The sequence below is a fragment of the Myotis lucifugus genome, unplaced genomic scaffold (genome assembly GCF_000147115.1).
Source record: "Myotis lucifugus unplaced genomic scaffold, Myoluc2.0 scaffold_81, whole genome shotgun sequence".
Lineage (NCBI taxonomy): Eukaryota > Metazoa > Chordata > Mammalia > Chiroptera > Vespertilionidae > Myotis > Myotis lucifugus.
In genome coordinates this window covers 2,003,382-2,031,153 of record NW_005871129.1, presented here as the reverse complement: position 1 = coordinate 2,031,153, position 27,772 = coordinate 2,003,382, and the positions used below count along the sequence as shown (strand labels likewise).

General features: G+C 38.1%; 1 pseudogene; it reads left to right on the top strand.

Moving 5' to 3' along the window:
* Positions 1-27,772, top strand: LOC102431159 (annotated as a pseudogene).

Here is a 27,772-nt window from a genome sequence, read left to right as displayed (position 1 = left end):
ATGACCCAGTGCTATAGGAGAGCACATAGGAAGAACTACATTAGGGAAAACCACATTGGATTTGATGAAGAAACAAACCATGAAACAGAAAGCCCAGAATCCATAATTATGAACAATTTAACTCAAGATAAATTAGCATTTTACACTCCCACCAACAGTGTGGAAAAAGTATGACGTTTCCTCAAAAAATTAAAAATAGCACTACCATACCATCTAGCAATCCTGCCACTTCACATGGCATATATATATCAGTAGAAAATGAAATCAGCGTTTCTATTTGCACCCGCATGTTCACTGCAGCATTATTCACATTAGCCAAGGTATGAAAACAACCTAAGTATCCAACAGATGGATGGATAAGAAAATATGACCTATTTTTCAGAAGTTTTTCTCAGTACATGTCCATGAAAAATAACTCATGAAACAGATGAGTGTGCTAAACCGTGAGAGCAGAATCATCAATTAAGGAGTATGACTTAAGAGATGGAATTGGAAAAGGAGCACTAGTGATGCTATTTATAACCATAAATAATATGTAATTTATGTTTGATGTCCATCTTCAAGGAACATTGACACAGAGTTTGACTTTAATATTCAAATGAGTTTCTTTAGTGAGACTATAGCCTTTTCAGCATGCCTTACCACTTATTTCAAAAAGAATATGAGATCAACCAAAGGACTTGTATGCATGCATATAAGCATAACCAATGGACACAGACACTAGAGGGGTGAGGGCACGAGCAGGGGGGGTGGCAATGGGGGGATAAGGACACATATGTAATACCTTAATCAATAAAGAAAAAATGGTTAAAAAAGAATATAAACCAGTTAAATGTTTTTTTTCATAAAAAAAACTATTATTAACTGTATAACTAATCATCTTATGTCTAATTTTTAAAGATTATTTTTTTCTTTTGGATACCTGCCTGTGCCTCCTGTGTTTCCAGGTGCTACCTGTGTACCCTGCTTTCCAGGCACGTTCATTTGGCTCAGACAAATGGTGGGGAGAGGTGAGCTTCAGGGACTGTTTCTCCTCATTGGCTACCTTAATCCACCACAAGACCAGTCACTGAATGTGATAGATTACTCAAAGTGGATGTCCAAGCTGAGAAATAGACAATTGCCTACTTCCTGGAATAGCTGCTAATATTATTTTTATTTCACACACACACAAACAGAATACTAAACATGTTAATAAGTAGTATGTAATAAACTTTAGGAAGTAAAGGAAAAAAGATACCTTGTTGTTCTTTATTTTCTAAAACCATGTATCATACATTCAATTTAAATCTTAGTAGAATACTCCTTACTGCACTTGATGTAATCAGATCCCTGTACCTGAAAGTCATAAGTACTATTAGAGCATTGTTAGTAACTGAGATGTTACTCAATATAAACATATAATTTATGTATATTCTTGAATAATTCAAGAATAACAAATGAGCACTAACACAGAAAAGATGTCCTTTCTCATTCTTCTTATTCAGCATGCTGAATTTTGCCAGATATTGTTTGAGGCACCAACTTGGTTTACCTAGATTTCTCTAAAGATTCAATAAATTATTCTCCACATAATTTCTAAAACTATTAATCATAAATAAAAGGCCAAATTTATGATTTTAATCTCTTCAGCCACTGCTATTGCAAGATACTTTGATCATACTCACTCTAGAGCCAAGAGGACCTGTTTTAACGGCATTTTGTTCATTCTGGCTTCTCTTTTGGGTATCTTTAAAAAAATTGTTTCAGCAGAAATTGTTTTACATTCTTGGCTATGCCTTGTATAAGATATATACAATGTTTATCTAAACTTAGTTTAAAGATCATACTGTTAAGTATGTTCAATATTCTTTCATGTATAATAAACTAAATGGTTTAACAAGTAGCTATATTTTAATATATACACATTTAGAAAAAAAAACTTGTGAAAACTCATTAACAAACTATTAAAACTGCATCTCTGTGATACTACAATTCCCCCAGTTCACCACATGTTATTTAGAAATTGTTATAGCTTCTTAGTACTAAAAAAAAATAATAGTTTTTAAGAGTAATTGGATATAATTTTATAAATATTTTGCTAGTTGATCTCAATGATTTATATCCAATTCAATAAAATATATTTCACAGTATAAAATGATATATTTTTTAAAATATATATTTAATTACTCTTAAATGTAACTTTTTAAAATACCAGTTTATATATCCATACAGAAATTGTGTAATAAATAAATGTGTAATATTGTGTTATGTCATTAAATACTGTAGTCACCAAAATTGCTATGGGAGCCTGGCCGGTGTGGTTCAGTAGTTGAGCATCAACCTATGAACCAGGAGGTCACAGTTCTATTCCAGGTCAGGACACATGCCCAAGTTGCAGGCTTGATCCCCAGTAGGGGGTGGTAGGAAGCAGCCAATCAATGATACTCTCTCATCATTGATGTTTCTGTCCCTCTCTCCCTCTCCCTACTCCTCTCTGAAATCAGTAAAAACATTAAAAAATTGCTGTGGGAAATATAAGAATTGGAAACTATCCCATAATTTTAATTTATAAAGTATTATATATCCCATTACTTCTTTGCAAATTACTCTGTTGGCCCCAAAGCATTTTTGTATGAAATAAATTACCAAATAATGAATATTTGGGGAACCTCATGAATTTCAAATAGTAATATATTTCATTCATATGAGTTTTTAACTTGCTTTGATTTCATGTCCTTCTCTAGGTTTATGAATATTATAAACTTTTCTCCACTATGCACCTTTTAAAAGATATGCAATTTTCTATAAAAACGTATGAAACTCGATTTTTAGGGTAAAAATATTAAGAACTTGTTGAAATGTTGCTGAGAAACACAAGCCTTATGCAGAAGACAGGAAGAATGGATTGCCCTGGGTGCAGGTCTGCAGATATACATAATCTATATGTATAAAAGCTTAAGTGACTGAACGACTGAATGACCGGTCGACCGGTTGCTATGATGCACACTGAACACCATGGGGCAGATGCTCAACACAGGAGTTGTCTCCTGGTGGTCAGTACACTCCCACAGCCAACCTCCCATGGCTGGCCAATATCCACGGTCCCTCCCCCAACTGGCCGGCCCTCCCATGGCCCCAATTGGGGGAGCCAGACAGCCAACCTCCTGCAGTTCCTCCCCCTGGCTGGCCAGTCCTCCCTCCATCCCCCCCCCCATGCACATATTTGTGCACCGGGCCTCTAGTTATGTATAAGATTAAAAGGTATTTCAGATTCAGGTTCTGTAGCCTTTAAAGGCTAAGTGAGAAATTCATATTTTATTTAACCTATAAGCTTGAATTAAAAGCAGTGTGTTTGTATGCATATGTAGGAATATGTGTGTGTGTGTATTAACATGACAGTGGTTTGATCAAAAACATTGTTAGAGCAACAGCATTGAGACTTGATTAGATCAGTGTATGAGGAGAGTAACAGTGGCTAAAGAAACAAAGGCATTATGGATGAAATGTAAATGTGTGGTGAGGTGTTTCTGAGCTGAAATAGATATCAGAGGTATTAAGAAGCAATGACAGAAAGAATTAACAAAATGGAGACTTTAAAGAATTTTAAGGGGAAAATGTATATGGGTAATTAAAAAACAGAATTGACATGTTTGACATGTACATAGTAAAATTTTAAAAATTAAATGAATGAAAAAATTAATAGATGTCACAGGGAAGGAGATATTTAAAAAATAAAATTTTATTTTGAACCAAAACTCTTCTCATTCTTTACTTTTTTACTTTCAAAGTGATTCTTTAACTTTTTATTTTGAATCATTTTTTATTTGCAGAAGTGTACAAAGATAATACAGGGCCCTCTATATCCTTCTCCCGGCTTCATTTATTTTTATTTTATTTTTTTATATATTTTATTGATTTTTTACAGAGAGAAAGGGAGAGGGATAGAGAGTTAGAAACATCGATGAGAGAGAAACATCGATGAGCTGCCTCCTGCACACCCCCTACTGGGGATGTGCCCGCAACCAAGGTACATGCCCTTGACCGGAATCGAACCTGGGACCCTTCAGTCCGCAGGCTGACGCTCTATCCACTGAGCCAAACCGGTTAGGGCCCAGCTTCATTTACATTAACATCTTATGTAACCATGGTATATTTATCAAATTTAAGAAGTGAATATTGTTACAATACAAATAGCTAAACATATCTTTATTTAGATTTCAAGTGTTTTTCCACTAACAACCTGTATCTACTCCAAGGTCCAACCTAGGATACCACATTGCATTTAGTCATTGGGTCTTTTAGGCAACTCCACCATATTACTATTTCTATCACCATTTTCCCCTTGTCTTTTACAAACTTGTCATTTTGAATAATGTTGGTCAAGTAATTTGTAGAATATCTCCCAGTTTGTGTTTGTCCATTGTTTTATATGATCAGCCTGGAATTATGGATTTTGGTGAAGAATACTATAGAGATGAAGGGACCTTCTTAGGAGCATCATAACAGGGATATATGATGCAACCATAGCTAATTACATATGATGTTGAATTTGAAGGCTTGATTAAGGTGGTATCTGCCAGGTTTCTCCACTGTAAAGTCACCATTTCTCCCTTCTCTTAAGTCTTGATTAGAACTGAGTCCAGCCCAAAATCAAGGGAAGAGAATTAAATTCCCCTTTCTTGTTGGGGTAGTATCTAAATATGTTACTTGGAATTCTTGTAAAAGTGATTTATCCCTTCTCCCTCATTTATTGATTTGTCTAATCATTTATTTATGTCAGCATTGACTCATGAGTATTTATTTTGTAATTGGTGTTATAATTCAACACTACTATTATTTATTTTGTTACAGTTTTGACCATTAGGAACTCTTATTTTTGATACTTTAAAAACTGTACTTTAAAATAAAATTGGAATAGAAATGCGTGGTTTTACGAAAGGTAAACATCCTTGTAACACCACTGAGAATTAAAAATAGGATTTTGCTGACTACCCCAGAACTCCCCTGTGATCCCCGTCCCCATCACGGCCCCTTCCTTCTCTGAAATAACCACTATACTAACTGTTATGGTAATCCCTTCCTTGCATTTCTTAATAGTTCTATCATCAAATTATGCATATGTAGACACTATAGTTTCATCTTTTCTATGTTTTTGAACTTTATATGTCTTTTAAATTTCTCTTTATAGGCCCCCATTGATGTTTCCTTTCATTTAATTTGACATGTTAAGGAACCCAGAACATTTAAACTATAAACTTTCTCAAAACTGTACTTTGTTGATGACACACTTATGGTGAAGCAGTGAATGTTCATCAGTTCTCTGTATGTCTAGGAAGTTGGAAGCTGGAGTCAGAGTTTTCATTCGACTCATATTCATTCCCTTTGGCAAAACTCTAAGATGTTAGGCTTTTCCAACATTGGACACATAATGTCTGATTCTTTTAATTCTTTATGTAATGTTAGTAGTGTTTAATGTCCATTGCCTGGATCCATTAATTTACTGAGGCTTACACAACTTTGATACTCTAATTTTGTCATGTTTTTATTTATTGTATAAGGAAAGGTAAAATAACTTTATAAGGAAAGGTGGATGGTTCATTTATTTAGGATTTGTAATATCAATATAAACTGAAGATTATAAACATATTTGATGGGTATCCATCCATTTATACTTCATATACTAATTGAAGAGCAAATTGTCCTATTCTTGGTTAGTAGGAGCCTCCTCAGGTTGGCTCCAGAGTCTTGCTAACGTGACCGTAGTGATTTCCATTACCTCCTTCAGGTCTTATTTCTTAAATCCTGTACAATTCTTACCTCCTATTATACAAGTGCTCACCAGATCAGATGTTAGCATTGTTCCAAGAAACCATTGTTTCTCCTATAGGGAATTATATTTTCAGAATGAAATCTGGATGCTTGGAATATTGGGTTGATCATGTTTCTAGACCTTTAAGTTATACATTAAAAATGTATGCATGAATAATTTATCTGTATAGAGATATAAATACCTGTGAATTCATACTAATATTACCAATTCAAATTCAAGGATACAAGATTTTACCTAACTTCATCATAGTTGTACCTCCTTTGTTCTACACTAAGTTTCAAGGACACAGGTTATGATAGAATTAGAGCAGCTCATAACTAATCAGTTTCTTTATATTATTGTATACATAGAATAATTTTATTTATGATTTTGTTACTGCTATCTAAATGCTATGCTTTTTATTTAATTTTAAAGTGGCGACGTGAGAAGTTTCAAAATCTATATTGTAACTGATGCCACTACCTTTCTAGAATTTTCCTTTCATTTTTGAAATCAATACAAATTTATGGTGAGACAATATTGGTGAGTGACCAAGAGCTCAGAAACAGGAGTTATCTTAGTGCTGAAGAGATGCTCTTCGCTTATAACCTACATGACCTTGTGGAAGTTACTTAGCCTCCATTATATCTCTTTTTCCCCAGGTAGAAAGTGGAAACTATGTTGGTATCTATATGCGATGTGGTTATGGAGATTTATTGAGTTGATAAAGATAAAGCTAACAGAACACTAAGTGCAAGTGAGTGATGATGATGACATGCACTACACTAGGTCCTGGAGAGACTACAGAGTAAAAGACAGAGAAAATGACAGATATAGCTCCTATTTTCACATGCTTGTCTATAGAGTGAAAAACCATGCATTAGGACATTACAATTCAGTTGTATGCTAAGTCCAATATATTACAGAGAAAGTTCATAATATTAAAGATAAAATGCACCAGATAATGAGAAGATTGTTTTATTGAGACTTTTGCAGTAGGGAGTGTTCCTGAGAAAAAGGAAGGGAAACGCAGAGGAAAAGAAAGGGAAACTCAGATGAAAAGAAAGGGGCCAGGGTTTTATAGGGAGTAAATAAGGGAGTCATTGAGGAAGGATGGAGATAACTCTTATCAGGGAATTTCCAGAGCATGATAGTCCTTTTCAGATAGCCGTTTCTCAGGAGTAAGGGTGCGGGGATTTCTCAACCATCTCTGATTTCCATGATAACAGAATTCAGATAAATTTCAACATTGTCCATAATGTAACAATATCAAATCCCGTGATTGATTTATTCTAGATTTAATCAGAGGACATGACATTTTGTGTGGAATTTTAAGGTTTTTAAGTAGTTATTACCTAGATGAAGGAGGGGGAGGAAGGAAACATTTAAAATTCCGGAGGCTGCAGATCATGGAGAGTTGGACAAATTAAAGTTTAGTGAAGCTGGAATTAGCATGAGCGTTATGGAGGTTGGAAGGATGAGGTAGATGATTTTAGAGAGGTAAATAGGAATGAGAATGTTCAGGGCTTTTGGACATTTTGATGAAGAAATAATTGATTCATAGGACAATAAGTTACTTCTCAAACATTTAGAAAAAATAAGTGATTAGATACTATGTGGTTTTGAAAGATCATTTTTCCCACTATTCCCTGTGAAAGCTAGCAAACTTTTCTCAGGGCCAGTTAAATTTTTCCAGGGAAAACCCAGTATTTAATTAGACTTTTAGACATTTCCAGAGTGTCTGGAGACTCCATTTTGAGGTGGTTTTTGTCTGATGAAATTGTGCTGCCATGAGACTAAAGATGCCCCTGTGCACGTTTCAGCTAATCATTTTCCAAGCTCTTTCAGAACAATGCTGATAACTTCCTATCAAAGTACCTCAATATTGGTGACTTCACTGTGACTGAGGATCTAAAGTCATGCCAAGAACATGTGCAGGCCCTCTCCTGCTCCACCGAGGTTGAGGATTTGACTAAGTATATCGGGGTTTCAGAGGAAAAGCTAATTGGAGTGAACCCTGTTACAACTACTTGTATAGTATATGATGGTGGAGTTTTTCTTGGACCCACATATGGACACATGTTGGTTACTGCCAACCAACACATTCAAATGATTGTGCAAGTAAATAGCATACCAGCTCATTGCCCAGGTTCCTGTTCTCAAATACTGCCAAGGGTTAACTCCCCAGGTCCATTCTGTGAAGTATTGTTTCAATGGTAACATTGAACTTCTGGTTTATATTACCAGAATATTACCAGAACTAGTTTCCTGGCGACTTGCCAGTCTTGAAGATTACAGTGAACAAATTGAGTTGCCAATTTACTTTCACAAACCAAAAGAATGTGATCTATTACACAGACCTAGATTCCACTGGAGTGCATAGAATGTAATGTTGCTGAGGCCCTCTTGTCTTGCCATCAATGCCAGTGGAAATGGCTTCTTCCTAAAGCTGGAAGTCAGACTAGATGCTGTGGAGTCTCCCAGAGACAACATTTTTTCTGATAACCCAGGAATTTAATCCTGTTGCGTAATAAATTCTGTATTGCCTTTGCGGGGCAGGGGAAGGCGGGGGGAATCATTTGGTAGCAAGATGGAGAATGAACTGAATGCCTAAAATTAGAGGCTTAGCCTGTAGAAAATGTTGTACATCTGTGTGAGAAATGATAATGACAAATGTAAGAGAGAAACAGGTTTCATGATTAATATTGATAAGTTTAGTTTTGAATTTGTTGGATTTGAGATGCCTCATATATTCACATGGAGAAATTTATTTAAAAATTAAGTACACAAAATTGACCTTAAGAAGACAAATCTTTTTTTTTTTCAGGGAAGGACACTTTATTTTTTATTATTATTTATTATTATTATTATTATTGACAATATACAAAATAAATCTATTACCAGATTGTAGATACAAAATAATTAACCCATTTGCATGCAATAAATATTAATATTTTGAGAAAAATGATTTTAAATATAATAATGTTACATGCAATAAACATTAACATTTCAAGAAAAAATATTTTAAATATAATAATATTACCAAAACTGTACTAACATAGTATAATATCACAAAAGTTATAGGAAATATTAAAAATATGCAAATAATAGGATTACTTCTATTAAATTCTAAAATACTTTTTTTCTCTGGCTCTATTTTAGTTCATCAGTTTATGTTGTTCATTTTATTTCACAAATGAGTGCGATCCTGTGATATTTATCTTTCTCCAACTGGCTTATTTCGCTTAGCATGTTGATATCCAAGTCCATCCATGCTGTTGCAAATGGTAAGAGTTCCTTCTTTTTTACAGCAGCATAGTATTCCATTCTATAGCTTACCACAGTTTTTTAATACACTCATCTGCTGTGGACACTTAGGCTGTTTCCAGATCTTAGCTATTGTAGATTGTGCTGCTATGAACATCGGGGTGCATATATCCTTTCTGATTGATGTTTCTTGTTTGTTGGGATATATTCCTAGAAGTGAAATTACTGGGTCAAATGACAGCTACATTTTTAATTTTTTTAGGAAAATCCATACTGTCTTCCACAGCGGCTGCACCAGTCTGCATTCCCACCAGCAGTGCAAGAGGTTTTCTTTTTGCCATCATCCTCACCTGTCAGCACTTGTTTGTTGATAGCCATTCTGACAGGTGTGAGATGATATCTTATTGTCATTTTGATTTGCATCTCTCAGATGATTAGTGACTTTGAGCATGTTTGCATGTGTCTCTTGGCCTTCTGTATGTCCTCTTTCGAAAAGTGTCTACTTTGGTCCTTTGCCTATTTTTTGATTGGATTGTTTATCTTCCTTTTGTTAAGTTGTATGAATTCCCTGTGGAGATTAAACCCTTATCTGAGATAGCTTAGGCAAATATGTTCCCCCATAAACTGGGCTTTCTTGTTGTTTTGTTGATGGTTTCTTTTGCTGTGCAGAAGATTTTTATTTTGATGTAGTCCCAATTGTTTATTTTATCTTTAGTCTCCATTGCCTTAGGGGCTGTATTGGTAAAGATATTGCTATGACATGTCTGATATTTTACTGCCTGTGGATTCTTCAAAGATTTTTGTGGTTTCCTGTCTTATGGTTAAGTCCTTTATCCATTTTGAGTTTATGTTTTGTGTAAGGTGTAAGATGGTGGTCTAGTTTCATTTTTTTGCATGTACCTGACCCATTTCCCCAACACTATTTATTGAAGAGACTGTCTTGACTCCACTGTATGCTCTTGCCTCCTTTGTCAAATATTAATTGAGCATAATGGCTTGGGTCAATTTCTGGGTTCTCTTATCTGTTCCATTGGTCTATATATCTGTTTTTGTGCCAGTACCAGGCAGTTCTGAGAACAGTGGCTTTGTAGTATAGCTTGCTATCTGGTATTGTGATCTCTCCAACTTTGTTCTTCTTTCTCAGGATTGCTGCAGCTATCTGGGGACTTTTTTTTATTTCACATGAATTTTGGAGAGTTTGTTCTAGGTCTGTGAAATATTCCATTGGTATCTTAATGGGGATTGCATTGAATCTATAGATTGCTTTGGGTAGTATGGACATTTTAATGATATTGATTCTACCAATCCATGAACATGGTATGTTCTTCCATTTATTTATGTCTTGCTCTATCTCTTTTTTCAATGACCTGTAGTTTTCTGAGTACAGGTCTTTTAGCTCTTTAGGTAAGTTTATTCTTAGGTATCATATTTTTTTGGTATGATAGTAAATGGGATTGTTTTTTTAGTTTCTCTTTCTGTGAGTTCATTATTGGTGTATAAAAAAGCCATAGATTTCTGGGTGTTAATTTTGTAACCTGCTACATTGCCAAATTCATTTATTAAGTCTAGTAGTTTTTTGATGGAGTCTTTGGTGTTTTCTATGTACAATATCTTGTCATCTGCGAATAATGACAGTTTTGCTTCTTCTTTTCCAATTTGGATGCCTTTTATTTCTTCTTCTTTTCTGATCGCTATGGCTAGCACTACCAGTACTATGTTGAACAGGAGTGGTGAAAGTGGGCATCTCTGACTTGTTCCTGTTCTTCGGGAAAATGGATTTAGCTTTTGTCCCTTGAGAATGATTTTGGCTATGGGTTTGTCATATATGGCCTTTATCATGTTGAGATATGCTCCCTCTATTCCCACTTTGCTGAGAGTTTTTATAAAAAATGGGTGTTGGATTTTGTCAAGTGCTTTTGCTGCATCTATTGTTATGATCATGTGATTTTTGTATTTCAATTTATTTATGTGATGTATCACATTTATTTATTTGTGAATGTTGTACCAACTTTGTATCCCTGGAATAAGTCCCACTTGATCATGGTGTATGATCTTTTAAAAATATTGCTGGATGCAATTTGCTAGAATTTTGTTGAGGATTTTAGCATCTATGTTCATCAGGGTTATTGGCTTATAATTCTCTTTTTTTGTAGAGCCTCTATCTGGTATTGGAATTAGGATAATGCTGGCCTCATAAAGAGAGGTTGGATGTGTTCCTTCTTCTTGGATTTTCTGAAATAGTTTGATGAGCATAGGTGTTAGTTCTTCTTTGAATGTTTGGTAAAACTCTCCTTTGAAGCCATCAGGACTTGGGCCTCTGTTTGCTGAGAGTTGTTTTATTACAGCTTCTATTTTCTCCGTTGTTATTTGCCTATTCAGGTTTTTTTTATTCTTCCTGATTCAGTTTTGGGAGATTGGATTTTCCTAGGAATTTATCCATTTCATCCACATTGTCCAGTCCTTTGGCATATAGTTGTTCATAGTATTTTCTTAAAATCCTTTGTATTTCTGTGGTGTCAGTGGTTACTCCTCCATTTTCATTTCTGATTTTATTTATTTGGGTCCTCTTTATTTGTTTCTTGATGAGTCTGGCTAAAGGTTTATCAATTTTGTTTATCCTTACAAACAACCAGCTTTTGGGTTCATTGATTTTTTGTGTTATTTTAGTCTCTATGTTATTTGTTTCTGCTCTAATGTCTATTATTTCCTTCCTTACTCTGGGCTTTTATTCTTGTTCTCTTTCAAGTTACTGAAGTAGTAGGGTTAAATAGTTTATTGCTGATTTTTCTTGTTTTTTTGAGGTAGGCCTGTCGTGCTATGAACTTCCCTCTCAGGACTGCTTTTGCTGTGTCTTAGAGATTTTGGGTTGTTGTGTGTTCATTTTCATTTGTTTCCAGGAAGATTTTTAATTTTTTTCATGATCTCATTGGTAACCTATTTATTGTTTATTAACATGATATTTAGTCTCCATGTGTTTGAATGTTTTGTGGTGTTTTTACTGTAGTTGATTTCTAACTTCATTCAACTGTGATCTGAGAAGATGCTCAATATGATTTCAATCTTCTTGAACTTGTAGAGACTTGTTTTGTGTCCTAACATGTGGTCTATCTTTGTGATCCATGTGCACTTGCGAAGAATGTGTATTCTGCTGTGTTGGGGTGAAATGTTCTATAAATGTCAATTAAATCCATCTGATCCAGTTGTCCTTTAGCGTCTCTGTTTCCTTGTTAAGTTTTTGTCTGAAAGATCTATCCAATGAGGTCAGTGGGGTCCTACTATGACTGTGTTGTTGTCGATCTCTCTGTTAAAGTTCTCTAGAAGCATTTTTTATATATTTAGGTGCTCCTATATTGGATGCATATATGTTTACTAGGGTTATATCCACTTGTTGGATCGATCTCTTTAGTATTATGTAATGACCTTTTTTGTCTCTTGTGATAGCCTTCATTTTGAAGTCTATTTTGTCAAATATGAGTATTGCTACTCCAGCTTTCTTTTCTTTTCCATTTGCATGGAAAAATTTTTTCCATCCCTTCACTCTCATCCTGTGTGTGTCTTTTGTTTTGAGGTGGGTCTCTTGTAGACAGCATATAGTTGGGACTTGTTATTGTATCCATTGAGCTACTCTACACCTTTTGATTAGAGCATTTGATCCATTTATATTTAGGGTTATTATTGATAGGTACTTATTTATTGCCATTTTAATTCTGTATGGCTATGTTTCTCTCTCTGTTTCTTCTTCTCATTTCAGCAGTCCCGTTAGCATTTCTTGTATTAATAGTGGTGTAGTGGTGATGTACTCCTTTAGCCTTTTTTTGTCCAGGAAATTCTTTATTTGACAGTCTATTTTGAGTGATAGCCTTGCTGGATATAGTAATCTTGGTCTCAGATCCTTGCTTTCCTTTACCTCGAGTACTTCATGCCATTCCCTCTGGCCTGTAGAGTGTCTGATGAGAAATCAGGTGTCAGCCTTATTGGGGCTCCTTTGTAGGTAACAATTTTCTTTTCTCTTGCTGCCTGTAAGATTCTCTCTTTGTCTTTAATTTTTGGCCTTTTAATTATGATGTGTCTGGGCATGGGTCTGTTTGGGTTCTTCTTGATTGGGGTTCTCTGTGCCTCCTGGACTTGTGTGACTTTTTCTTTACCAGGTTAAGGAAGTTTTCTGCCATTATTTCTCCAAAAATGTTCTCTATCCCTTTCTCCCTCTCTGCCTCTTCTGGTACACCTGCTATTCTAATATTGTTACATTTCACATTGTCCCACAGCTCCCTTAAGCTGTCCTCCTGTTTTTAAATAGTTTTTTTTTTTCTTTCTGGTTCTCTGATTGAGTGATTTTCAACTCTGTTTACTAATTCACTGATTCGATACTCAGCTTCCCCTAATCTGCTGTGTATTCCTTCCAATGTGTTCTTTATTTATGTTATCTCATTCTTTATCTCAGACTGTTCTTTTTTCATAGTTACTATATCTTTTTTCATACTGTTGAGCATTTTTACCATCATTACTCTGAACTCTGTTTCAGATAAATTTCCTATCTGCTTCATTTTTCTCTTCTTCTGGAGAATTCTCTAGTTCTTTCAGTTGGGGGTTGTTTCTTTGTTTCCTCATTTTGGTTGTCTGTTTGGGTTTGTGACTATGTATTAGGTTGATCCTTTATACCTCTCAATCTCTACTGCAGGACAGTTTTAAAGGCTGTTTCTGACTAATTAGATCAGACATAGACTCAAAGCCTCCAGAGACTGCCTCTGCCTACAGACTGATAAGATTCTGACCTGACTTGCCCCTCAGGCAATCATCCTCAGATGTGGCAAGAGATTTTTAATCAGGGTGGGGCAGTGCTTCTGCCTGGAGGCTAATTGTTACTTTTAATCTCTTAGTGGCCTCAGTGCAAGGTGTTTTCCAGTAGGGTGTGTCAACTGGCTTCCCCCTCAGGCAAGGCAGATGTCTATGTGAGAAAGATGTCCTCTGCTGTGTGAGGGAATGACTCAGCCCAGGAAACTCGGGGTGTCTGCCTTCTGAGCTCTATCCCCCGTGTCCCCAGTCCTGGCTTATGCTCTCACAGCTTCAGCCCACTTCACCCTCCCTCTGCTGAAGCACAAGGTAGGTGGCTCCACAGGGAATTTTGTGCATTGGCCCTTTAAGAGGTTGACTGAATTTTCAGCTGTTACTCCCTGGCAGATAGCACCCCATTGCTTTTCACAGCCAGATATTATTTGAGTACCCTCCTCAGTTTTGGTGCTCTCTGCTAGGGGGGTCCAGCTTGGGGATTAGATTCCAGAGTTCTCAGTGGCAACCCCCCACAGCTGAGATATCTCTCTGGGACTTCAGTTGCTGTCTGTGGGCACTTGGCCAGCCCTTTCATGCCTCTGCCCCTCCTTCTGGTCTCTATGTGGTCTCCACTTTCGGTCCTCGGGTATCAGGGTTCTCCCCTGAGAGTTTTACATTGATTATTCAGGAGGTTTTTCTGTACTTCAGTTGTAATACCAATTTGTTCCTGGGAGCATGTCCATGCAGCATCCTCTTACTCTGCCACCTTTTATTTTTTTTTTTTTCAGGAAGACAAATCTTGATGGCTATGCCTTCCCTTGTTTTCACTCTTTATATCGTGCATATGTGTGCATACACACACACACACACACACACACACACACCTATAAACTTCTCTAGCATTTCTCACCTAATGAAGTCATTTAGGGAAAATCCTCTCACAACCTTTTCTAAATCCAAAAGATGAGTCTTAAAAATTAGTATAACTTATCTCTGTCCTAAGAACTGACTTGCCCTAACCGGTTTGGCTCAGTGGATGGAGCGTCAGCTTGCGGACTCAGGGGTCCCAGGTTCGGTTCTGGTCAAGGGCATGTACCTTGGTTACGGGCACATCCCCAGTGGGGAGTGTGCAGGAGGCAGCTGATCGATGTTTCTCTCTCATCGATGTTTCTAACTCTCCCTTCCTCTCTGTAAAAAATCAATAAAATATATTTTTTAAAAAAAGAACTGACTTAATATTGATGACAATAAATATTCATGTAACCAGATGCATATACCATGTTAACATGTCCATAGCACTATGTGTAAAAAGAAAAAAATATTGCATAATTTTATTATCACTTTTGTTTTTCCTAGCTGTCTTCTATATACTGGGACTTTTGATTTGTTACTTTTTATACAACATAGAATCTGATTTTAGTCTTATATTATTATAAATATATTTTATCTTTATCTCATAAACTGTATAAATCCTAAAATAAGCTATTCCATTATAAACATATAGATTTAATTTTAAATAGTACTCAGGGATTCTGGGAGTAAATTCCTGGAATAAATAAATCAGAGTTGAAAGAAAAGCACGCAGTATGATAGCAAGAAAAGAATGGATAAAGGAAAGGGAAGAATGGGAAAGAAATAAAACTAAAAGCATTAAGTCATTTATCTTCCTACTCCTCAATGTATACAGTTATCACAAAGGAAGAAATAAGATTCATTATTAAAAGGGAGAGACTGTGGATATAAATGTATCTTTCTCATAAAAGAAAGGAGAAAATTATAATTTCCAATAGGTGTGCTACTGAACTCAAGGGGTTCACTGCTTGGGTTGTTTTATTAAAGAATAAGACATTATTGCTGTCAGGTAGTTTTATTTACTTGCAGCAAGTAAAAGAGACAGGGGACTCATATCCAAAACTCCATCTCCCAGAAAGGAGGCTTAGCCATTGCTTATAGAGCTATGGGCAAAAGTCAGTTTACAATTGTGAGCAGCATTCTTTTGAGTTAATAAAGCTATTGTAACAATCATAACCTGCATGTCTTTTCCCATCTTAACAACTGTAAACTTACTTCTGCCTACCCATTTTAAGCCTACTTTTGCCCACCCCTGTATACAATATTTGGTAAATTACATGTTTATTTCTTCTTTGAAGATGGCTAAACTTACATGGTTGGGTTCAGGTAAGAATCACCTGGTTATAATGGCCTCTGCAAAATACTGTTTACATTTTAATATTTAGCAGGAATAGCATTTAGTAAGAACCACCCAGACCTTGAGATCCTTATTCTATCTAACAGGTACAGCTGAATAGTTGGCTAGTAGTACTGAAGGAGAATAAAAGGTGAGTGAAAACGAGAAGAAAGAATACATGGGTGTGGATTATGAGGCAACGGTATCAGAAGAAGGCATACCTCATGTACCTACCACCTAGATCAAGAAATGGAACACTGCCAGAATCCTAATACATACCATGTGCCCCTCCCCAGTTGCAATATCCTCATTTGTCCCTAGAATTGTTACTTTCAGAATTTTAGGGTAATAATGTCCTTGGTTTACTTTATAGCTTTAATATCTATGTCTACACCTCTAGGGAATATCGTTTAGTTGTGCCTGTTTTTTGTGTGTGTTTTTTATAAATTGACACATACTATATCTATTTTAAGTGTCTTGCTTCCATATCTTAACATTACATTTGTGAGATCCATTCAGGTTATTTGAATATAACTATAGATTATTCATTTACACTGCTATTTATTCATTCTACAGTTGAAGACATTTAAGTTGTGTACTGGATTAACTTTTGATAAAATATTCAGTATATTTTTTATGGATATTTTTTAAAAATCTCAATAATTTCCAAACAACATCAAGAGAAGCAGCAAGTACTATCCTTTTGTTTTCAGATAAGAAAAAAATGAGAAAGATAATCTGAGCAATGTTATAGCACCATACAACTTGGTCAGAACATTAAACTACAAATCAATGTTTCTCTAAGTTCATTACTATTGGTATTTGAAGAGGCCTAATAAATAGCTCCTTTTTCCTTGTTTTCAAAATCTGTAGCAAGTGAGAAGATGAAAGTAAGGTGCAATGGGAACTCAAATTACTTTCCAATTCCTGATGAAGCTGGCAGTGAAGAAACTGGCTTTTAGATATATGGAAATCAGAAATGTCCAAGTATTGAACCCCAGAATTAGGAAGAATTATTTAGCCTGAGACTGGCTGGGTCAGTAGACCATGGGTCTCCCTACATGGGAACTTGTCTTTGTGAAACATTTTATTTGAGGAAGAGAACTGAATGTCAGATTTCTGAGGAAGATACATGACAAAGAGAAGAGAACGAAAGAAAGAGACTAGGGTTTCTTTCTTAATTCCTCATCCAACTCACAAATAGATTCACTCTTCTCCCTACTTGCTCAACTCTGGTCTCCCTCATCTGCTAAGCAGCATAAGGAGAAAGCTGAAGAAAGGCCAAAAATGTTACATTAATTGATGTCCTTCACACAAAAAATACAGAACATAGGAAAAGGAAATTTCTCCTCTTCAAACCTCAATCTGATAGGAATACTAGATCCCCTTCAGATTATTGTGAAACACATCTAAGAGGGGTAGCCGAAGGAGTAATTCATGTTTTTCAAATTGCTTTAGTTACTCCAGAACATCCATGTTTTCATACCTTCTCCAGATTTCTTGGTCTCTCGGGTGAATAAACAATAGACACTTAGCCAACTTAGCTCAGTGGTTCTTCAGACATTCCCAGACACGCCTGAATGCAGTGCACACACCTTCAACTCAAGCTGAATGCTCTGACAGGAAAATCTATAGAGCTAACTCCATCTGGCTCTGTTTCAGCTAATGCTTTTCATTCAGTCATCTCCTAAGTTGAAAATGTCTACCAGCGGTTCTCAACCTGTGGGTCGCGACCCCTGAAAATACATCCTGCATATCAGATATTTAAATTACGATTCATAACAGCAGCAAAAATCACAGTTATGAAGTAGCAACGAAAATAATTTTATGGTTGGGGTCACCACAACATGAGGAACTGTATTAAAGGGTCGCAGCATTAGGAAGGTTGAGAACCACTGGACCCCACTTGTCTGTTCATATGAATCCCAATTGTAATTTCCTTTAAGATTTCCTTGAATCACATATCTGGAGATTTTATCAAATGAAAACTCAAAGTCATCTAATTCAAATACTCTTCTGATCTCTGAAGCTCCTCTATGATAATAAGACCAAATAGTTGTCCTATTTCATTTCAAAATAATTTTCTTCTCCTTGAAGAAATCTATTCCTCTTCTAGGTGGTATTAGAAAGTAGGTTTCTTATTTTCAACTGAAGTATGTGCTATCATCTGAATGTCTATGTACCCCCAAAAGTCATATGTTGAAGTCATAACACCAAATGTGATGGCATGAGGAGGTGAGGCCTTTGGAGAGTATCTAGGTCATGAAGGTGGAGCCCTCATTAGTGGTATTAATGTTCTTATTAAAGAAAACCCACGAAGTTCCCTTCCCTTCCACCATGTGAGGATACTGTGAAAAGTCTGCAACTCAGAAGAGGGCCCTCACCTGACCTTTCTGGCACCCTGATCTCAGATTTCTGTGAGTAATAAATTTCTGTTTTTTATAAGCTACTCAGTCTGTGGTTCTTTGTAATAGCAGCCTGAATAGACTAATATAGTATTACTTCCAATAATTTATGTGCATCGGTTCCAGAACAAACTTATCAGAACTTCCAAATGACATATCCTCAAATGTTTAAATATAGTTACCATAACCCCTTTTATGGATTAAATATTCCCAGTTCTTTTAATTTTGCTCCATTTGAATTTATTTTTATTTATATAATAATTGTAATTTCTTTTATCTGAATATGCTACTCTCTATACCTTAATGTGATTCATAGATCTAAGTACTCTATGACTTGACAAGTACAAGGTAATTCTTTTGAACTTTCATAACATTTTTCTTCTACTTGTAGTTATACTCATTAATGTATGAATTATTTTTTTTTCCTATTTAGTAAACTTCTTAATATAAAGTCTAGGTTCCTTTCAACTTTGTGTTCCCTAAAACATCAGTGTATTAAAAAAAAAAATGGTGCTCAATAATGATCAGGAAACAAATGTGTGGTAAGCTATAAAACATTCCCCAAAGATATCTATGTTCTGATACCTGGAAACTGTGAAATGTTATCTTATGTTGCAAAAGCAAGTTTACAGAAGTGATTAAGTTAAGCATATTGTAAAAGGGAAGTTATTTTGATTATCAGGGCAGGCTCAGTATAGTGACAACAGAGAGGAGGCCGTCTGAAAATAAAAGCAGAGGCCAGATTTATTCAGGTTCAGAAGCCAAAAATGCTGGCAGCCTCTAGAAACTAAGGAAGGCAAGTTGATGGTTTCTTCCCAGAAGAAACACACTCTATGGCTCAGTTCAGATTTCTGACCTCCAGAACTATAGGATAATAAATATGTTTTAAGCCTCTAAATTTGTGGTAATCTGTTACAATAACAATAGGAAACTAATACAGAATGGAATAATAACTGACTTGAAATCCACCAAAGTGATTATTGTTCTGAAATAGAACTTTTAGAGAACAGATATTCCTTTTGTGGGTTAATAAAATACATGTTAATTAAGTTGGCCTCCAGAGTATACACATTATTTGTGTATGTACTTCTGCTTAAGTAACATTTAACTCGAAACCAAGATTTTAAAGTATCAAAGATTGTTTCCATGTCCCCCTAGGTGGCATTTTCTTTCCTTCTTTTAGAGGACCATTTTATTGGAATATTCTCATTTTGTGGTAAGAACTATAATGAGTAGTGCTGAAACTGTAGGGTTCATATTCTGATCTGTTAATTGAAAAATAATTACACTCAAACTGAAACTAAAATCACTAAGGCTTTATTTTAAAAATAACTACACTAAAGAATTATTATAATTCCAGCAACGGTTTCACTAATTACCTTCTCTGAAGATACAAACAGAAAGTGGTATGTGATGTTCTCTAAGCTCATCAAGTTGCTCCTGGAGTAATAGTTTCTCATTTGTAGTTGAGTGTTTCATTCAGTGCACCATTTATCAAATCTGACATAAGGGTATGAAATCAATCTAACAGCTTTCCACAAGGAGCTGAAAGGCAAGGGGAAACTTCATTCACCAACAGTCTGTTACAGAGCCGAAGTCTATAAAATTATTTAAATATGCTCATATTTACACTTGAATTGCAATGAAAAAATTTGAGGGGAACAAGATAACAATGAGGGATTCTGTGGTTTCTGCTCTGCTGCCAGCGGTTGTGACTTTGGGCCTGAAAAAGGAGATTACTCCAACATCTTAAAGGTATGTCCTCTTAGAAGTAAAAAGGCAATAGACAGGCTCACTTCAAGTGAAAATTGACCTTTGCCAAGGAAGCTACAGGCCTAGGAGGTGACTACTGCCATGACTTGTTTTTAGTGAGGAATTTTTATGTTCAGATCATCCTATGTGGTTACTTCGGTCTTTGAGTTTGTAAGGCCTGACACGCTGGCTTCCCCACATTTTAGTTTGCAATGACCAGATACCTGAAATTACTGAATGTTTCAGAGTCAAAGAGATGTGGGTTTCCCTTGCTAGTGTGGCTCTGTTGTTTGATTCTCATCTAATGCAATGAAAGGTCACTAGTTGGATTCCCTGTCAGGGCACATACACAGGTTGTGTATTTGGTTCCGGGTCAGGGTTCGTACAGGAGGCAATGGATCTATGTTTCTCTCTCTCTCTCTCTAAAAAATGAAAGAAAGAAAGAAAGAAAGAAAGAAAGAAAGAAAGAAAGAAAGAAAGAAAGAAAGAAAGAAAGAAAGAAAGAAAGAAAGAAGGAAGGAAGGAAGGAAGGAAGGAAGGAAGGAAGGAAGGAAGGAAGGAAGGAAGGAAGGAAAGAAGGAAAGAAGGAAGGAAGGAAGGAAGGAAGGAAGGAAGGAAGGAAGGAAGGAAGGAAGGAAGGAAGGAAGGAAGGAAGGAAGGGGAAAGATTTTAAAAGAAGAGATGTTTAACCATTTTCCAATTTTGTGAGTTTGGACCAGGGGTCCTCAAACTTTTTAAACAGGGGGCTAGTTCACTGTCCCTCAGACCATTGGAGGGCCGGACTATAGTTTAAAAAAAAACTATGAACAAATTCCTATGCACACTGCACATATCTTATTTTGAAGTAAAAAAACAAAACGGGAACAAATACAATATTTGTATTTGCATGTGGCCCGTGGGCTGTAGTTTGAGGACCCCTGGTTTGGACCCTCACCCTTATCTCAGACTTCCAGCTGTGAGAAATAAATTTCTGTTGTTTATAAGCTACCCAGTCGGTGATATTTTGTGATAGCAGCCCACATGGGCTAAGACAGAAAATTAGTACCAAGAACTGGGGGTGCTAATGTAACAAATACCTTCCCCAGTGTGTCTGGAAGATGGGACCCCCTGCACCAATGGTTCTTAAGATTTTGGACTTGCACCCTAACCGGTCTGGCTCAGTGGATAGAGCGTCGGCCTGCAGACTGAAAGGTCCTGGGTTCGATTCCGGTCAAGGGCATGTACCTTGGTTGCAGGCACATCCCCAGTAGGAGGCGTGCAGGAGGCAGCTGATCGATGTTTCTCTCTGATCGATGTTTCTAACTCTCTATCCCTTTCCCTTCCTCTCTGTGAAAAATCAATAAAATATATTAAAAAAAAAGATTTTGGACTTGCTTTGGACCTTTAGTTCTTTGTCATTTCCTATTTCCCTCCCTTGGAAATGGTAGTGTTTGTTTGTCCTATGTCTATCCCACCATTGTGTTTTGGATGCCCATAACATGTTTGATTTCACAGATTCACAGCCAGTAAGCAATTTGTCTCAGGTAGAATCATCTATCCATATTTAATTTAGATTATATTTACATGGCACTTTGGACGTTGACTTTTAAGTTGGTGGTGGAGCCAGGTAAGACTTTGAGGGTTGTTAGGATAAAATAAAAGTATTCTGCATGTAAAAAGGATATGAATTGGAGGGGAGATGGGGGAAGAATACTACGGTCTGAATGTTTATGTCCCCCTAAACTTCATATGTTAAAATCCTAATTTGCTGGGGTCCAACCCCAGCAGGTCCAGGGGTCCCCAAAGGTGTGGACGGAGTCGGCGAAGAAGGAATGACACCGAGACAGCGTTCAGTTGATCAGCAGCCTAGCCAGGACCTCTAGCCAGGATCTCCAGCCAAAGTTCTGGTCGGGATCTCCAGCCAAGTTCTGGTCAGGATCTCCAGCAAAGTTCTGGCCAAGTTCTGGTTTGGATCTGATCAGGATCTGAAATTTATTGTCTTGTTACATCTGTATTTATACCAGTCGATTTTAATCCTGTCAATTTCTATTGCAAAGGTTAGGGAGTTTCTTATCTTCATTCCAGGGAGTAAAGATTATGTAGCTTAAGCGTGATTGTTTGTAGTTAAAGTGACTAACTACCCGCCTGGCACTTAGTTAAGGGGTCGTATCCCCTCCCTAACCTCAGGGAAAAAATCCCCACCTGGGGAAACAACCTTTCTCGGAGAGGTGACCTTGGTTAAAACACATGGCGCTAAGGAGAGCAAACATATTAAGAACAATATGCTATATATGCCAGGTCCCTTGAAACATATGCTGTGCAGATGTTTCTTTCCTGCAGCGACTGTGTCAAGCAGCAAGGATGGACCGGCTTCCGGCACTAATTCCCAATGAGATAATATTGGGAAATAGAGCCTTTGGGAGGTGTTTAGGTCATGAGGATAGACTACTCATGAATAAGATTAATGCTTTTATAAAAGAGATCCCACAGACCTCCCTTACTCCGAAAGGGGCCTTCATCCAACCAAATGCTGGCACCTGATCTCAGACTTACAGCCTCCAGATCTATGAGAAATAAATTTCTATTGTTTATAAGCTGCCCAATCTATGGTATTTTCTTAAAGCAGCCTGAAGGGACTAAGACAGTGTGTGCATGTCTTTGTATGTGCATGTGCACTATGCACAAATGACAATTCCCTCAACTATTTAGTTTAGCTTGTGATTTACTGTAATGCATTTGCATGTGCCAGTAACCATATCCAGTTTGTTCCTTGACATAATCCAGTTTGTTCCCTGCTTTATTTCTTTGATTCTTTACTTAGACATCTCTCTCAACTTAGTAGATTAATTTGAGGTCATCTGGAACAGTATTTGTGGGAAATGCAATGCCATTAAACTGATCTTTGCCTTCTTGCAGTTTATTTATTCATTTAAAAAGTCTTACTGTGGCATTGTGGCTCAAACCTTAATATATATATATATATAAAATCTTATACTAGAGGCCCAGTGCACAAAATTCATGCACTCAGGGGGCATCCCTCAGTCTGGCCTGTGCCTTTTCACAGTCCAGGAGCTCTCAGGGGATGTCCAACTGACATCCCTAGCACTGGGGGGCGGGGGGATGTCAGTCAGACAGCCTTAGCACTGCCACAGAGGCAGGAGAGGCTTCCGCCACTGCCGCTGCGCTCACCAGCCATGAGCCCAGCTTCTGGCTGAGTGGCATTCCCCCTGTGGGAGCGCACTGACCACCAGGGGGCAGCTCCTGAGTTAAGCGTCTGCCCCCTGGTGGTCATTGCGCGCTGTAGCGACCGGTTGTTTCGAAGTTCAGTCAATTTGCATATTAGCCTTTTATTATATAGGATTTTTTAGTACTTAGTTACTTAGGTTCCAATAGCATTTGGCTTTTTCAAGCCTGCATGGCCCATTTCTTCTCAAGTCCTACTAATATCTTTGTTCTCTGAAAACCAGTCCCTTTTTACTTAAGGGCATCCTTTTCATAAAGTATATTGTTGGAAGTAGAAGATAAAAGCCACATACAGCACCCCTTGACTATTTCCAACTACTCTCCATAGAGCTACATGGTCAGTGAGTGAACGAGGGTATACCAGTGCTCCTTTCCTGTTATGAAGCTACCCCATCAATGTTATTGAAGTTTTCTACAGTGAGCAAAATATGGGTGGGAGAAAAGAGAAGGGAAGATCATGAAGGAAATTATTGTGGACCAACATGAAAATACTTATATTACCTACTCCCACATTCCAATGTTTAAAGACCATCCAGACACATCTAATTGAAAAGTAAGCTAGGGAATTTGGTCTAGGCGTGTACTCAAAAGAAAATGAAAACTGGATTGTTGAACAGCTAGCTATTCTCTGCCACCACAATGTGTGTGACATGCATTTCTTTACTGCTTAAGCTCTTTAATGTCTGACAAGATGGGGTAATGTGATAAGTTGTGACCATATGGTATTCAGTCTAATAATTTTTCTAAGTCGGTAGAATCAAAATATAGTCATTATCAGAGTAAATAAAAACTGCTAAGTGATAAAATTTCAATTCTAACCTGTTTATGGAGGAGAAAAAAATAATCAAATTTTTACCTTGTTTTAAATTTCACTTGAAATAATTTATTACTGTTATTTTAATAAGTAAATCCGTACCAATCTATATTAGCAAAGAAGTATGAAAGTATCCACTTCTGTACTGATGGTGTGATTCAGGCACTTCTTAAAGAAACATCTGGTAGTGTTGGCTAATTTCATCAAGGAAGAAAACCTTAGTATCAATAACACTAACATGTCCTAAAGTCAAATAGAAAGTGTACCATCCAATAAGTCAATTTATTCTGCAATGTTATGCTGTGGTGATCCAGCTCCAATTCACCCTGAAAGCTCTTTAACATCATTTCTATTGGAAGTCATAGACAATTTAGAATGTCTTAGAGATTTTCTTTTATAACTGACATGTACATTGGTAAAATTAAATCTTATAATGTCTTAAGCCTTGGTCCATATGTTGCACAATATGGGGTTCAGAAAACTGATTTTATATACTCACTTATGTATTTGAAAAATAATTCTGTTTTGAAGTAAAAATTTGTCATTTTGCTGACATTGATGTCCACTTTTGAACACAATTCAGATGATTTGCAGTACAAAGGAAAAATAAGCAAAATAACATTTTCACAACAAAAATGTCAAATCTCCAATATGACTCTGACAAAAATTTAGACTTTTTATATTCAGTTGTAAAATTGTGCTCTGCTTTTACTTATTAATAAGTAAGTGGTACTGAACTATTTTTTTCACTATATACAACTGCAAAAGTAGAAAAACATGTGAAAAACAGTTTTCAGATATTGGACAACAGGCAAAATACAACTATGATCCATGAAAGAAAGGAAACACATAAGAGGAACCTTACATATGCCAACTTCCTTCTGAGAAGAGGTTTCTTATTCTGACAGGAAGGGAGATTGTAAAGAGCTGGAAGCCCTGGTGAGGTGGGGAGACAGAGAGCAGAGTTTAGGGAGGCTCAGGCAGCTGCAGTGTGTGGGGCAGAGTATCAGAGACAAGGACCTATACTGAGAAATGGCTTCAGAAATTTGCATGTTATCCCTTTTGAGTCTTCTATGTAATACTAATATGTACATAAATAGGGTAAAACTCCATGAGGCTAAGAAAATGACAATTGCTAGGAAGGTATAAACTAAATAGTTGTTTGAGCTTACATAAACCTAGGAGCTGTTCAGATTTTCACCAGCCAGAGGAGAGACAACTGAATACTTGGGGTAATAAGTAAAAACCTGAGAACACCATGCTTCAGGAGAAAACATGAATTAGCCTTAAAATAAAGGCTATTTTGGCCCATCCAAACAAGCTAATCTACAAGTAATTACCTATGAAACAAGCTTCAACATGCTGAAGAACAGATGTGACCCCCATACCTACCCAGTATAAATAGATAAAGACACAACAGATGGGATACCTATGATAGCCAGGAAACAATTAGACTGTCCTGCTCAAGTCTAGGGATTATTTGTATTGATTCATTCACTAGAAGTGTTTCATATATCTATCTTCTTGTTTCATTTTTAGTTGGTGATTGGCTTTTATAAAATTTAGTATTTTATGTTTCATAATAAACCAAATAAAATTTGTTTTAATATTTAAGGTATATCCTATATAATAAAAGGGTAATGTGCAAATCAACCGAACAGCAGAATGACCGGTCGCTATGACATGCACTGACCACCAGGGGCAGATACTTAATGCAGGAGCTGCCCCCTAGTGGTCAGTGCACTCCCACAGGGTGAGCACCACTCAGCCAGAAGCCAGGCTCATGGCTGGAGAGTGCAGCGGTGATAGTGGGAACCTCTCCCGCTTCCACAGCAGCACAAAGGATGTCAGTTGGACATCCCCCGAGAGCACCGGGCCTCTAGTCCTATATAATAAAGAGGTAATATGCAAATTAACCCTCACTCCACAACACCGTCACAAGATGGCAGCGCACACAGTGGGGGCGGGGCGGGCAGCCGCTCCGCACAGCTTCCACCGGGGATTCCTGCAGCCCCGCGGGGTTGCAGGGGTCCTGGTGGCTGCTTCGCACAGCTTCTGTCGGGGGTTTCTGGGGCCCCGGCAGCAGGGGAGCAGAAGCGGAGGAGGCGGGGCTGCCGCAGGAGCCAGAGTGGAGGAGGCAGTGCCGCAGCCTGGGGAGCTGGAGGGGAGAAGGTAGTAACTGCCACTGTGGAGCTGGAGCAGAGGAGGTGGGGGAGCAGAAGCGGAGGAGGAGGAGCCACTGTGGGAGCTGGAGCGGAGAAGGCAGGGCTGCCTCTGCTCCCGCAGCAGTGGCAGTGAGCCACAGTTGATGAGCCTCCAGGAGTGGCAGCGCCAGGCCCTCCAGTGCTGCATCCAGTCCCTGAGGCATGCCTGCCAGTGCTGCAACACCAACTGCCCACAGCCGTCCTGCCAGAAGATGAGGTGGGTTGTCCAGCACACCAAGGGCTGCCAGCGCAAGACCAATGGAGGTTGCGGAGTGTGCAAGCAGTTCATGGCCCTTTGCTGCTACGATGCCAAACACTGCCAAGGAAACACATGCCCCATTCCCTACTACCTCAGCATCAAGCAGAAGCTCTGCCAGCAGAAGATACAGCACTGCTGGTAACACATGTAGCTCATGCACCAGCAGATGCCACCATCAACACCCGCACCGTGCCTCAGCAGAGTCTGCCTTCCCCTCTTCAGCACCACCTCGGCCCCCACACTGCATCCCAGCACACCCTGGACACTACAGCCCCTGACTCTGCCCCAGACCTCGCCTGTGAGCATGTCACTAGCCGGCTTCTCCAGCGTGGCCAGAACTCAGCCCCCCACCACAGTTTGCACTGGGAAGCCCACTAACCAGATGCCAGCCCCACCGCCCCCTGCCCAGTCCCACCTGCAGCAGTGGAGGCACCTGGCAGATTACACACGAGGCACAGCAGCAGCAGCATCTGTACTGGGTGAGCACCAACAGCGGTATGCCCCTGAGGCACAGTGACCCCCGAGAGCCAGATGGCCACCATGGGCCTGAATGTGACCCAACCAGGTCAGTGGGCCTGTTATTCTGCCCCCTGACCCCCAGCAGTGGCAGCCGGCACCCATCCCCCAGCAACAGCCAATGTGAGGCATGCCCAGACCAGTGATGCCTATGCAGACCCAAGGTGCAGCCACCTCAGAGCATCTCTCCAGGTGCCCTGCAGGACCTGCTGCAGACCCTGAAGTCTCCCAGCTCCCCCAGCAGCAGCACATGCTCAACATCCTCAAGTCAAAACCTCAGCTGATGGCAGCTCTCATTAAATAGCACACTTCCAAGTAAGTGGCCAGCCAGCCAGACCTTCAGCTCTAGCCCAGCCTGCTGAATCTGAACGCCATGCAAGCCAGTGGGCCAGAACCTGCTGTCCCTCCGCAGCAGCAAGCAATGGAAGGCCTGAACCCCCAGGGCTAGGCCTTGAACATCATGAACCCAGAGCGCAACCACAGTATGGTGAGTATGAACCACAGTACAGAGAGATGCCACGGAGAAACAGCAGCAAAAGCAACATTGCAAGAGGCATGTCCGACTGTCCCTGTGGGATCGGGCTTAA